Source organism: Pseudonaja textilis, chromosome 1, assembly GCF_049901715.1.
Source record: "Pseudonaja textilis isolate UNSWEBS1 chromosome 1, rPseTex1.2, whole genome shotgun sequence".
Lineage (NCBI taxonomy): Eukaryota > Metazoa > Chordata > Lepidosauria > Squamata > Elapidae > Pseudonaja > Pseudonaja textilis.
The window spans coordinates 300735316-300750446 of record NC_141990.1 but is presented as its reverse complement, the minus strand read 5'-3'; the positions used below and the strand labels follow the sequence as shown (position 1 = coordinate 300750446).

At 42.5% G+C, this 15131-nt stretch overlaps 2 protein-coding genes across 5 annotated transcripts in view; one reads left to right on the top strand and one right to left on the bottom strand.

The window, feature by feature from the left end:
• Positions 1-15131, top strand: part of XRCC3 (X-ray repair cross complementing 3) — a 624633-nt gene that overhangs the window by 134947 nt on the left and 474555 nt on the right. The gene's annotated exons all lie outside the window — the stretch shown is intronic.
• The window catches only part of KIF26A (kinesin family member 26A), a 189373-nt gene that overhangs the window by 26358 nt on the left and 147884 nt on the right, over positions 1-15131 (bottom strand). The window lies entirely within an intron of this gene.

The window sequence follows — 15131 nt, the reverse complement described above, 5'->3', positions numbered from 1 at the left end:
TTTTCCAATTTACTGTTTTACTTTACTTATACTTCAGATAAAAAGAATATACATGCACAAATACTGCATACTATATTTCTAGCCAAAAATATGCTGGATTAATTGAAATGTGTTGACCATAGAAAGAGATTTCTTTTCTTTTTTTAATAAATAAATTTTATTGATTTTACAATTAAAACAAACCAACAACACATACACAAATGGAAGAAGAGAAAAGAAAAAAGGGGAGAAGAAAATAGAAAGAAAAAATAGAAAACAATTAAAAACATTCTCATCTTCAACAGTTTGTAAGATCTCTTTTTTTTTAACCCTTAATTTATGCCATATACACACACCTAATCCTTACATATATCTGTATATCACTACTATGAATTTATCCTATCCTCTTTTACCTTATAGTGTAAAATCTATCTTTGGTCTATCCATTTGCACCAGCAGTTCCAGCTATTGTAGTATACTGAGGTGTCTTTATTTTTTAGTGCCAAAGTTAATTTGTCCATTTCTGCACAACTTGAAATTTTTTGAATGATCATTTCCTCTGATGGAACCTGAGGCTGCTTCCAACATTGGACAAAAGCTAATCTGGCCACTGTCAAAATGTGTATTATTATGTATTTTGCTTTTTCTGATATTTGTTTGTCAAAGATCCCTAACAAAAAGGACTCTGGTTTGTATTCGATCTGCTCTCTTGTCATTTCTTCCAGCCAAATTCTAATTTTCTGCCAATATTTTTGAGCTTCTGTACAGGACCAGAAGCTCAAGATTTCTAAAAAAAGAACACGACTTCAGGATGCTTTGCCATCTCTAAATATATTATATATTTACCTGTCCTGTGAAATATTTCCCACTGTGCAGATTGGAACATTATTTTTATGGAAAACATCAAGATTAATTATCTACTGAAATCTTTTTGGCTAAAAACACTTCGCTACTAGGAATACAATATTCATCAAACATGTTAGCTTTGGGAAGTCACTATCTTTTTTTTTTTTAGCATTTAGGTTTCTTTCCCTGCTCCATCTCCCTCACCATCTATGTGATATGAATATGACATGACAGTCCTAGAAAATAACTGAACCTTAAAATAAAATAAGAAATTGCTTCAAAATGAAAGTAATTATTGTAGGTGACACATTCAAGACTACTTTCCAACAAAAGCTGAATGAAGCTTCTACCAGTATATGTTAGAGAGGTTCCTTCGACCTTGGGAATGTTGCCAAGGGGCCAAGTAAGTAACATTTTCTGTTAAATAAATATACAAAGAGGATATCAATTCAAAAAAAGCACTGAAGTATAAGGAACTGTAGCTATGCATATTCTATTTATATTTGATAGCTGGCATTTATCAATGCTACAACAATGCTCACTTCAATCATCATGATTTTACCCTGACTGACCTTAGGAGAATGTTAGATGTCAACAGCAGAACAAACTGATCTTCCAATACAACTGAGATTTTTAAAAGGTGAACCAAAACTGATTTTCTTAGCAACTAGAATCTAACAGATTGTCTCAATCAGGCAGGGTCTTCAGTTATGCTACATGAAGAATGTCAGATTCACAGCATTTATGTCCCTTGGCTTATCTAGGAAACAAAAAAAGACTTTTCCAACCCAATTAAATGTTTCTGAGGCATATTGGCAGGCTTGAAAAATACAGTATCCAAAAGAGCAAATGACAGAAATGGAAAGAAAACAAGAACCATATCCTGACTGCAAAATTTGAATCAGGACCTGACAGGAATTGGCCACAGAAATAAGTAGGATACGCCAACTTCTCTGATTATAAAGTGAGAAAAGATCATTGCTTTATAACAATTTTAACTGTTCATATCTAAAAACTGGATTTTGGAAGGACAATTTGCAAGTCTCCCCACCCCCTCTTTTTAAGAAACTATCAGTACAAGAAATAGATGGGAAAATAGTTTCTACCCTGCTGCTTTTAAACATGAATGCAAACAGAAATGATAGTAAATCTCTTCTATTTAAATTTTATGGGCCGGGTTGAACATATACTTTTTCATAAATATATATAAGTAATTCAAGTATAATTCCCATTTTTGTATGCCTGTCTATGTACACCTGTATGTGAGAAAGGGAGAGACCAAGATGGAAACAGAAAGGGATTGAGTCTGATGTTGAATACAGCTAATGGCTCTACAGCAAACAGATTAATAGTAAATATTGTAAAACATTCTAGCACAGCTTCAGATATCAGAGGTACCATTTCTCCTGCATTTATGTTATTGGTTAGCCACGTACAGATTAAGACATATTCTTTTCTCCAAATCCTATCAGTTCTCTCTTGTATCTCAAACAAGGACCAGAAAAGAACAAAGAAAACTCCTTAAAATAGCATGTTCCATGTGTTTGTGGATCAAATACATGGCATCTCTTTTTCTTTTAATTCCCTACCCCACATCTGGAGGGAGATCTGAGGCCATCATCAGATGGGGTTTTTAAAGTAAGTAACCCTGAAAGGAGGAGGGGAGGAGGAGGAGGAGGAGGAGGAGGAGGAGGAGGAGGAGGAGGAGGAGGAGGAGGCTGGAGATCAAAGGGAGATCTCAAAGAAAAAATAGTTTCTTTAAACCCCACAGGCCAATAACTAGAAACTGAAGAAAATCCTTCAATCACTATTCATTGCTTTAGGGATGAAGGTACTTCCCTGAAGGTCACAACCTATCCATTCAACTACAGCAAGAGAGATAAAAAAAACCCAGGCTGGAGTACATAAGGCTATTGCCATGCACTTACGTGGAGCAAAGAAAATAAAAGATGCAAAACCAGTGGCACAAAACTAGCAATTTCAAGGAAGAAAAAAGATGTATAAGACTCTAATTTACATAATTCATTGCAAGCCATCATTTCTCCCACTGATATGCAATCTCATTTGTGCACACTGAAAGCTACACAAATTTAAAAAGTATGAGTACACCAGACCTGAGATGTATTCATTTTTTGTTTAGTTAATTATTTATAATTAATAAATCTTAATTATAATAAATTATAAGATTTGTATTTCTCTATGCAGTGGCAATGACCTCATTTTAAGAGAAAAGCACTGCTGATTCTGTACAAAAATGCTCAGATATGTCTTAAGAAGTTTAGAATTTGTACATCTTTTGCACAAAGTTGATCTACTCATGCAGATAAAGATACGAAGTTCCTGGTATGCATTTCACACCAAATGTGCAAGCACACACAATTTGAATAATTATAAAATTCTTCTATTTACTAGAAATCATCAATATCTTCTTTGAACTTACCTCTGCCACTATAACATCTGACCAAGCTTAGGAGATTTCAAGAAAAAAATTATACAGGTATAAATATCTAATCTCTCATCCATCTTTTGTTCCATAATGGTTAAACAGCATTTAAGTGAAAGGATCATAAAAGAGAAGCTGCTGTTGAGAACTTGTTTCTTTAAAAGTATTGTTTTAGAAAGTGAGAAGCTATGTTTCAGATACACTATAAAATCTTATACCAGGTTGTCATAGCAAATCAATCTATTGCAATATAGGCAACCCCTACCCACAATGAGGAATAGCATACTGAAACTAGATGACTATGCAGTAACAACAGAGATGAATCTGATTATGAACAATTCACCATACTCCCACCAAAACTCTCTCATTGAGGAATAGCAGTAGCATTTAGACTTACTGTATATATTGCCCCATAGCACTTTACATGACTCTCTGGGCAGTTTACAGTGTATTTGCATGTTGCCACCAACAAACCGGGTCCTCAATTTGCTGACATTGGAAGGATAGAAGGCTGAGTCAATCTTGAGCCAGTCAGGATCAAGCTCTAGGCTGTGGGCAAAGTTTGCCTGCAATATTACACTTTTAACCACTGTGCCACCAGGGCTCTGAGGAAGATTAAGGGGAGCTTCAGAAAATGGTTCGATAAAACAGACAGATTTCATTCATGAAAGCAAACTCTTGCTTTCATGAATGAAACAAGATCCCTATAGTCTTGTACATCTTCCTAAAATTTGCCAGAAGCAGACTGTGAACATTGCCGACTGATTGGTTCCCAGGGCCCCTGAATATATTAATGACATCCCTTGAAACTAGAGTCAGAACGAGCTTGTAGATACCCCCTTTAAACAATACTTGGAACAAATGGAGACTATTTTCCTACAGGAGATATGGTACCAGGATATTTCCCACCTCCCCTTTTTTTTTTCACATACACTTCCACCAGTGAAATTAAATTTGCATGAAAAAGCAAGTAAATAATGTCAACTTTTATTTCAGTTGTCATAAAGGGAACTATACAGAAAAGGGATTGATCTGATAACAATCATGTCCAGGTAATCTGGTAGATAAGTAAATCATTTGGGGCAACTCTTTGTATTGATATTTATTTCTCTGTTAGCAAGAATCTAAACCTGCAGTTTAAGATTTGGTCCTCTCTGCAAACTGTTTTGAAAAGAGATGCCAATTGCTGTAGAATGCAGATATTTTACTGACTGGAGAGTAACGCCAGAATTAATAAAGATATTAACACATCAGGAAGACATAGGTCAGCCCAGAAGATGAGTGTTATCTGCCTTGGTTCTCCATGGACAAACTGTTAAACAAACAAGGGGTTGCTTTATTGAATTGGACTTTATATTTGGGTTCTATCGTCCTCATGGTACCAAACCAGCATTATTCAATAAAGGAGAATATTTGTAGCCCATAGCAGACAAAAAGCCCTAAGGAAGGTCTTCTAAAAATGCACTGAATTTAGCATGATGACAGAGACCTCTCACATACATGGTGAGAACAGCATATACAATGAAGACTACCCAGGTATTTGGATGTAAGTTTCATTTCCCTTAAAGCTCAAGAAAACAAACATACACATGTTTGTAAATGTTGGAGGTCTTCCCAAAAAAGATGCCCTCACTTGGTAAAACATCACGGTGACAGTTAAGGGATGGATGGGGGAGTAGAGGATTTACCTCCTCCTAATCTGGTGGATTCATTCTATGTCTTTTTAAATGACTTTAATACAGTTTCCTTCTGTTTTGTTACAGGGTAGAGAACAATACGACAGATATATTTTTCAGGTTGTTGGTTATGTTAACTGCATGATCATAATCAGCATGTTTAGAAATCAAGCTATAAGGGTTCTTCTACAAACAAATTATAATTCCTGCAAATTATCCTAAAACAAATGCATGCATGGCAACCACTCTAAGCATCCTCCTAAGAATGGATGCTTGTCTTTATTCATGAGGCTGTCTGTATTATGCAAATCACAAAACTATCTTGCTAATTAACTGCTTTGGTAATTCTTGTGGGTTTTAAACATGGTAGGTTCACATTAAACTGCTGAACTTCTCAGATTTATACATTTCAGTCTGAGTCCAAGAGAGAAGTGCTGGTGGGTGGGGTGGCTCAGCAGGATTAGGGAAGAAAATCTTACCACCGTACAAAACTACCCTTTAAAAATAAATAAAAATAGCTGGGAGACAGAAGGTTACAGAAACAACACAGACACACTTTGAAATGCTTCTATTCCTATCATTTTAAGGACACGTTAAGCTGATGCTAAAATGAAATCAAATCAGACCAACACTCTCTTAAACATTCATATTAACATATGCAACAAAACATGTAAAGAAGACCCCAAAAAAGGATTTAAATTTTATTTTCATTTTTGGAGCAATTAAGACTGATAGAAACACATATATGGAAAATATTATACCGAACACAAAGGCCAGATGGAATGCAGGAAGTTACTATTTTTACACTACATTAGATTACTGTCTTATCTACATTGATTGCAAATGAACATCCAGTTTTTCCAACTATTTTTCCACTTCTCCTTTTAGAATACATTTAAAATACATGTATTATCACTGAGATATAAAGCTTTCTTCCTTGGTTTCTGTACTCTAGGTGCTGCAACCTTCGGCAGTATTTTGTAGGTGCTCAAGATGCTAACCAACAAAGCCAGAGAGCTATGTGCCATGTAGAAGCACAGGCTGGGCATGGGGGGGAAAAGTATGAAGGAGAAATTGCACAGTGAATTACCATAACTCAGCCATGCAACCAGAACATCAATACTTCTTGTGCTAAATAGTGCCACTCTCTTGGAACTTCTATTCACCTTAGAACTTATTGGTGACATTCACGAAGATGATAAAGGGTCTAAAGGTTAAATCGTATGACAAACAGTTGTGGGACCTAGGTATGTCCAGCCTATTGAAGGAAAGGATCAGAGGGGCCATGATAACTCCCTCCCAGTACTTGAGGGGCTGTCACAAAGAAGAGAGGGTTGACTTATTCTCTTGGACAACAGAGGACAGGACAAGAAGTAAGGGGTGGAAGTTTGTCAAAGAGAGGAACAACCTAGAAGGAAGGAGAAATTTTCTGACAGTATGAACAATTAATCAATACATCAAGTCTGGGTTTGTAGGCAGGGGTGGGCTGCTGGGGGTTCACAGAGGTTCGGGAGAGCCCCTACCTAAGATTCTGTGCTGCTCGGAGAACCCCCAAATCCCACTCCTGGCTGGCCCCGCCCACCCTGCCCCTCCCAGGAGTCCCCACGTAGCCCGTTTTGGATGCAGGTAAGTGGAGGGCACACGTGGAGGCTTGGGAAGGGTGAAAAATGGGCCTCCTGGAAGTTCGGGAAACTTCCAGAAAGCTTCTGGAGCCCGGGGAGGCCATTTTCACTCTTCCGGAGACTTAAAGAAAGCCTCAAAGGAGCCCAGGGCGGGCCAAAGGAGCCCACTGTGGTGCAGGAGGCTGACTAGGCCACACCCATCATGGCCACGCCTGCCCAGCAATTGGGCAGAGAACCCATTGCTAAAAATTTTGAAGCCCACCCCTGGTTGTAGCTGTTCCATCACTGGAGGTTTTCGAAAATAGACTGGACAACCACTTAACTGGAATGGTAGGAAATTCCTGTCTTGAGTAGGGGTTTGGCTAGAAGACCTCTGAGGTTCCTTCCTGTTCTATGATTCTATAATACATTCTATTATTTTGAGGCTATGTCAGGCTTTCCAGACAGGGGTAGCAGGGAAATGGACTTCAGCCTAGGAAAACTGTTGAGAATATGGACATTATTTAGCATTATATCCTGTCAAGATTTGGGGGGGACATTTTCTAATATAATCTACATTTATGGGAATCTTGGTGGTCCCCAGTGAAATACAAACCATATCTTGCCTTGATCTAGCTTTGAAAAACTGACTGCTAGAACCTGGCATCCAGTGAAGACTTCTTAGGGAATAGCAAATGCTTCTAAGATCAGCTGTATCCCTCCATTATGGGTTATCTACCGTTTTTCTACCAGAATATGTTCTTGATGAGACTCAATTTGTTCACCCTTATTCATTCCAGGGTTCCAGACTGGAGACTGAGGTTATAACATGAAGTGGAAATAATAAACGAGTTGAATATTCTGTATTTCAATAAAATTGAAAAGATTACTTTTCAAGCCTTAAATGGTTTGGGAATGAATTACTGGAATTGAAAACTTGTATTACCTGTATCGGTTATCTGCACTTCAAGACCAGGAATTGGTCTTTTTGTAGCTTCTTCTGAAGTTTGTTAAAACTTTGCATCACTTTAAGAATAGTCCTAAAGGCTGGCTTATTTAGCTAAACATTTATTCGAATGAATTGTATTTCTCTCAGCAGAGATCTAGTTAGAACCAAATATTATTTTAGTACTTTGGAAGTAATTTTGAGTTTTAACTTGCATTGGATTTGAGATTGATTTTATTTATCTTTTATCATACATGGTAATATGAGTAGATAAACTCTTTAACAGTGCTGACCCATCAATAAGCAAACAAATAAATGTGGGCCATAATATCCTAAGCTGAAATTAGATATTGTATGATTTCTCTGAAGCAAGGAGAGGCAAATGGCAGCACTACTATTAGATCTTTGGGTGATTTATAGTTGATCTGCAAAGGTTTCCAACCAGTGGTGGGATTCAGCCAGTTCGCACCACTTTGGGAGACCCAGTTGTTAACTTTCTGAGTAATTTGGTAAACTGGTTGTTGGAAGAAATCTTTAGGGCAGAGAACCGGTTGTTAAATTATTTGAATCCCACCACTGTTTCCAACTCTTAATGACTGAATAGTAATAAGAACAAAACTACGTTTCCCTCTTAGATTATATTCCTGATATCAAGAACATATGGACAGAAACCAAATTTCTGTTATATACTGTATAGTGATTTGTATACAGGTTCAAGTATAAAATCCTGGACTATGACATAAAAATCATTATTTTTGAAACTGGCTGCCATTTATCCAGTAGACACAGCTTCGAAGTCTGTGGTTATTGTTTTGTGCTTGATTGTTTTCATGGTGTTAAATATTAGCTCCAGCTGGAAAGGATGTGTCCTGCTCTTTGTTTCCTTCTTAGTTTTTTATTGTCTTTTTTGAAGGAGAACACCATGCCCCCAAGAAAACTGTCAAGGCAAGTTACTCTATAAACAGGGAGCAAACCCCTTAGGATGTTACCTAGCTGGATAGTGAAACATCTGCTAGCAAACAATCAAGTTCAGAGAGGACTCCACAATTCAACCCTGACTTTTTCTGATTGCTTTTCTTCCCTTATTTTCCCTTATATGAAAATTTTAAGAATATAACAGTCCCATTCTGCTTCTCCTTCTGCACTTTAAGATGTTCCCATCTGGAATCACCCACATTCCTACCACTGACTGACAAGTATATAACTTGCAAATTTGGTTTCCAGATATCCTTCATATAGCTCTGCTTCTACTTATGGCACTTTTATATGCAAACATTGTTAAACTAAGAGAACAACTGTACCAAACTCTCTTGGGAGAACCTAAAAGAAGTACTATCATGTTACTCTTTTCAAACTATAACCTGTATTAAGTGGCAATTGATTCCCTTTTCCCCAAAGGCTGGCATGAAACCACTTAAAAAAAAAAAACAGGTATAGAATGAAATACAGTATGTATTCCTGTGCAGCTTTCCACCTTTTGATTCATACATTAAAGGCATTCACTAGAGAGACTATGTGTTTTGTGTGCATTAATCATTGATACAATGCAGTAAACAAAGAGCAGTTTGGTTTATTATTTTATATCATCATGATAAACTTTATTTCATCCAATTTCAATCCTATAATGGAGATTACTATTATTCTAATTTTACAAAATGCTTTCAGGCTTTAAAGTGGAGGGGAGGAGGGTAGTGACCAAATCATATCCAGGCATGATCTGAAATGATTTATAGTAGAAATTGCACTGAAGTTATTAGGAAACAAGTAGCAATAAAGATGCCAAAATTAAATAGTTATTTGTTATCCATCCAGCAACTGTCATAAAAAAACTGATGAGGACATACAAGCAGTTGAAGAAAAAGTCTATATAGGATTAGTGTTAAGTTTGAGCAATGAGAGGCTGAACCAGAGCATGAGTGCAACAGTACTTTATTTTACAAATAAAGGGCTGACCGTGCTTGCCAAGCCTGGAACTGGCTCGCAGCAATCAGCAACCGGTTGGACCCCGCAGCCTGCTTTTATAGCTGGCTGCTGGGGAGAACCAACCAATGGGAATGGGGGAATATCGCCCACACAAAGTGAGTGGACCTGAGTGAGAACTCCTTGAGTCCTCAGGACATAACACCCCTTCCCCCCAGATGCGAACATGCATAGTCCTTGAGGTAGACGGGGGGTTTGTGTTGGCGCCCGGAGCGGCGCAACTCGGGAACATTGTCTGTCTGTTCGGTATCAGTCTGTGACGGTTGAGCCGGCATAGTGTCGCTAACACTCTCTCTGGACTGGGCATCCTCGGAAACCACCGGGTTGGTTACTGGGGTCGAGCTCTCGTGGGTTGGATCAGGTTGGTCAACTCTCTGGGCGCTGTTGTCCGAGTTTGGGCTGACCGGAACGACCGCTGGCGCAGACTGGTCGCTGGGTGCGATGTGGCTGGGCGGCGGATGAGACGGTTCCCCTTCGACTGGAGACTCTGGATTCTTGTTTGCAAGGTTGCTGAGGCGCCTTCTGAGTTGGTCTATGTGTCTCCTCCAGACGCGACCATCCTCCAGCCTGACTCTATACGATCTCGGCCCGGTGACGGCGATGACCTCGCCCGGAATCCAAAGTGGGTCCCCAGCGAAATTCCTTGCGAATATCGGCTCCTGTAACATAAAATGTCTAACCCCCGAAGTGGAAGCGAGGGGAGAGTCAGGGCAGTATTGTGGGTGCAGTCTATCTAATACAGTCCTCAGGCGCCGGCCCATCAGAAGTTCCGCTGGGGACTTATTGGTGACTGCACAGGGGGTTGAGTGCTGGCTCATCAGGAACCGTGAGAGTTTGTGGTGCCAGTCATCTCTGCCAAACCTAGCGAGGGCCTCTTTGGTGGTCCTGACGGCCCTTTCAGCCAACCCATTACTCGCAGGGTGAAATGGGGCTGTGAAAATGTGGCGAATGCCTAGGTTGGCTGCAAAACGGCTGAATTCTACTGATGCGAACTGTGGGCCATTATCGGAGACCAAGGAGTTGGGTAGTCCATGAGTAATGAACAGGCGCGTTAACACGTTGGTGATTGCTAGTGTGGTGGTCGTGGATAGCTGTGCCACGTCTATCCATTTGGAATAAGCGTCCACGACCACTAGGAACATCTTTCCATGCACGGGGCCGGCCAGATCGATATGGATTCTAGACCAGGGGGCGCTGGCGCTCTCCCATCTGGTAGGGGTGGCGATGGGGGAGCAGGACGGGATTCCTGGCAAATGCTGCAGGAACTTACCCAATTGACAATGTCCTCGTCTAGACCCAGCCACCACACGTAGCTGCGTGCTAATGCCTTCATTCTCACAATGCCGGGGTGTCCCTCGTGCAACGCCTCCAGGACTCGGGTACGCAGCAAGGTCGGAATGACCACTTGAGTGCCCCACAGTAGACAACCCTGCAAACTGGACAGCTCCTGCATGCGAGTCTTAAAGGGTGCGAATTTGTTATCAACGTTGCCTCCCGGCCACCCCTCCTCACCCAGTCGAGCACCTGGGCGGCGTTTGGTCTGCCTTGGTTTTAGCGGCGATGTCAAGGGCGGTGATGGGCAGGTCCAACTGGGTGATTTCGAAAATGGCATTGACAGGAGCTGGGTCTTCAGCCGGAGCGGGTAAGGGGCAGCGACTGAGAGCGTCAGCGTGGGATAGAGTTTTGCCCGGCGGTGAATAAGTTTGTATGAGTAGGCCGCTAGGAAAAGTGTCCACCTTGTCATCCTAGGGGAGAGGACTTGAGGTGTCTGTTTGTCGCCGGCCAGTAGGCCCAGGAGGGGCTTATGGTTGGTGACCAGTTCAGAAGTGGCCAAAAAGGAATTCGTGAAACTTTTTCATGGCTGCAACAGCTGCTAGGGCTTCCTTGTCTATTTGGCTGTAATTTCGCTCTGTGGCCGAGAGCGTCCTGGAGAAAAAGGCGATGGGGGCCTCGGCGCCATTGGGGAGTCTGTGACTAAGGACCGCCCCAATTCCAAAAGGGGATGCGTCTGCTGCCAGTACTAAAGGAAGGTTGGGGTCGAATTGGATGAGCACTGCCTCTGACGTAAGTAGTGATTTGACGGCGTTAAACGCCTGGTCTTCTTTGTGCCCCCAGTGCCACGGTGACTTTTTGTCTAGTAATCTGTGTAGGGGTTCGGCTACTGAGGCTTTATGGGGCAAGAAGGATGCATAAAAGTTTAGCAGCCCCAAGAAAGCTTGTAGCTCCGTTTTGGAGGTCGGTGTGGGAGCTTCGTGGATCGCCCTAACCTTGGACTCCAGGGGTGAATGCCAGAGGCGTCAATTTTATAACCCAGAAAGTCCACCTGTCTAGTGGCAATGGCGCATTTTTCTTTTTTTTAACTTGAGGCCATGCTGTCTGAACCTCTCTAACACTGCTCGCACTCTCTGGAAGAGTTGGGGTCTGTCCCTGGCCGAGACCAAGATGTCGTCGAAGTAGGGTACTACACCAGGGAGGCCCTGTAAAATCCGCTCCATGAGGGACTGAAAAATACCCGGGGCAACACTTACGCCAAATTGGAGACGCTTGCATCGGAAGGCACCCCTGTGAGTGACGATGGTCTGAAGTTCCGCTGTTTGTTTATCAACAGGGAACTGCTGATATGCTTGAGACATGTCCAATTTAGCAAAAATACTGCCCGGTTCGAATGTGTGCAATAAGTGCTGAATGACGGGCACAGGGTAGGCGCTAACTTGTAAATATTTATTGATTGTTGTCTTGTAGTCCGAGCAAATTCTCAGGCTACCATCTTTTTGAGGGTGTGACAATGGGCGTCTCCCACTTGGCGAAATCTGTTGGCTCAATGACCCCTTGTTTTAGTAGTTTATCCAATTCAGCGTCTAGTTTTGGTCGAATAGCAAATGGAACTCTACGTGGTTTTAATCTGATTGGGACTGCCTGGGGGTCAACGGTGAGCGAGATGGGGTTCCATTATAACACCCCAGCTCCTCGCTGAACACATCTGCGTAGTCAGCGAATAAGGAGTCAGTGTCTGAGGTTGAGACAGCATGGACTCCTGTTAACCCTAGGCCGAGGTGGGGAAACCAATCGAGCCCCAATAAGGTGGGTAGATTGCCGTTAACTACCACTAGAGGTAGGTGGCCTTTAAAAGCTCTAAAACTGACAAAGAACTTGCCTCTGCCGATCACGGGAATGGCCTTCCCTGGTAGTCCTTCAGACCGAACTGGCATCTCTGAAGCCGGGTAGTAGATAGGCTGGGTTGGAGTCTCTTGAGGGTGTTCCATGAGATTATTGAGAGCGCTGACCCTGTGTCAACCTCCATGTGGCACGGTTTACCTTCTAGGGAAACGGAGAGAGAAATTTTACTAACAGTGTGGCAAGTACGCCTGGCAAGGCGGTGCGTGCGACAGTTTAATACTTGCCTCTGTGGTCCCGAGTGCGAGGACGGGGTCTGTGTGCAGCGCTTTGGGGGCTTGGCAGACTCTCGCAATGTGCCCCCACTTATGGCAGTTGTTGCAAACGGCTCCTTTAAACTTGCAGGTGGCCCTTTGATGTGATCCCCCACAGGCTAGGCACAATGTGATGTGCTTGGGTGGACCGGTGTATTCTTGTTTGGCCCCTACCTGCGACCGTCTGTCATTGGTGAGGCGGTGGACGTCGTTCTCATCGTTGTGGGTTTCCTCCGCTTCCACCTCTTCGGAATGGACTGGGAACGATGCTAGCTTGGCACTTGGGCCCTGAATTTCGGTGGCTGAGTTCGTTGCTAGCTCGGCTGCTAGGGCCTCCTCTACGCTTGCGCAGGTTGAGGTCTTTTTTGCTAGCAGGCGCCTCTGTAGGTTGAGATCCTTGACCCCACAAACTAATTGATCGAGGAGCATGTCCTCCAGGTATGTTCCAAACCCGCAGTGCAGGGCTGCTGTTCTGAGGGCGGCCATATATTGATTGATGGTCTCCTTACTTGATTGCTTCCTCATACGGAACGTGAACCTCCTGGCGATTTGTGAAGGCCTGGGAGCGTAGTGGTTAGTGAGGATCTCAAGCAACTCGGACCACGGAACGTTTTTCAATTCTCTCGGCGCTACGAGTGCTGCGGCGGTATCGTAAACGGTGGCTCCGCAGTAGATTAGGAAATAGGATTTTTTCCGATGCTCTCCCGCATCCGCCAGGCCGACCGCATCGATGTAATGATTGAAACGGTTCTTATATGATTCCCACTTCTCTTCGTCTGGTTTAAACGCCGGGAATACTGGGTTGGAACTCATGGTGCTGGAACGGCTGGGCTACCTGCGGAAAAAATCTCTCTGGGACTACGAGCGCTCGTGAGTTACTAGTGATATCAGCTCTGGAGAGGTTTTTTTGCTACCCTCTCTTTCTCTCTCTGGGTTACCACGTTGGCTGCTAGCCGTTGGAGGTGTCTTGATTCGCGCCAAAAAGTGGGCGTTAGTGACTCTCTACAGCGCTGTGCTGTGATTCCTACTGGCTCGAAATTCAAATGACACCCGCTTGAATTTCGCGCCAAATGCAGAGCGGCTGCGGCTCGCAGCGCTTCACTTTCCCCGTCAGCGGGCTAACAAGCGGCTACAGACGCTTCTAACTTTGAATCAGACCGCTTTCTCTGGCTGCGGATCTGCGTTTGCTCTTTTTGATCGCTCGTTTTGTTGGCTGACCGCTCTCTCTGGCTGCGGATCAGCGTTTCCCTTATCGCCAGCCGATCGCTCTCTCTGGGCTGCGGATCGGTGGCTAGTGACTCAGCGGTTGCAAGGTGCATCTGGTAGCCATCCCATCCTCGTCGCCAGTGTTAAGTTTGAGCAATGAGAGGCTGAACCAGAGCATGAGTGCAACAGTACTTTATTTTACAAATAAAGGGCTGACCGTGCTTGCCAAGCCTGGAACTGGCTCGCAGCAATCAGCAACCGGTTGGACCCCGCAGCCTGCTTTTATAGCTGGCTGCTGGGGAGAACCAACCAATGGGAATGGGGGAATATCGCCCACACAAAGTGAGTGGACCTGAGTGAGAACTCCTTGAGTCCTCAGGACATAACAGTTAGTAAACTGTGTTCAGTTGTGGCTGACAAGAAGAGATTTATAAAAACAATTGTTATTTTTAAAAAAATGAAAGACAAGTAAATATGTGATTTCTCAATTGATATATTAAGTCATGTTTTTTTTTCCTGTTCCCCCACAGAGAGGTGGGGGGAGGGAGGGAGAGATTTATATTGCTTAACACAAAAAGATAAATAAATTTCTCCAAAGCACCTGAAGATAGGACAAGAAACAATGGATGGAAACTAGTCAAGGAGAGGGTCAACCTAGAAATAAGAAAAAATTTCCTGACAATTAGAACAATTAATCAGTGGAACGACTTGCCTGCAGAAGTTGTGGGTGCTTCGACACTGGAGGTTTTTAAGAAGAGATTGGACAACAATTTGTCTCAAATGGTTATAGGGTTTCCTGCTTGAGCAGGGGATTGGACTAGAAGACCTCCAAGGTCCCTTCCATCTCTGTTATTCTGTAGTTTTAAAAATCGAAGGGACTTTCGGAATGGCAATAGCAATAGAACTTAGACTTATATACAGCTTTACAGTGCTTTACAGCCCTCTAAAACTAGCACCTCCTGTTAGTTTGGTAATTGACACTAAATTACAAAGCATGTCCGGAATAGAAAATAACATTTTGCATTG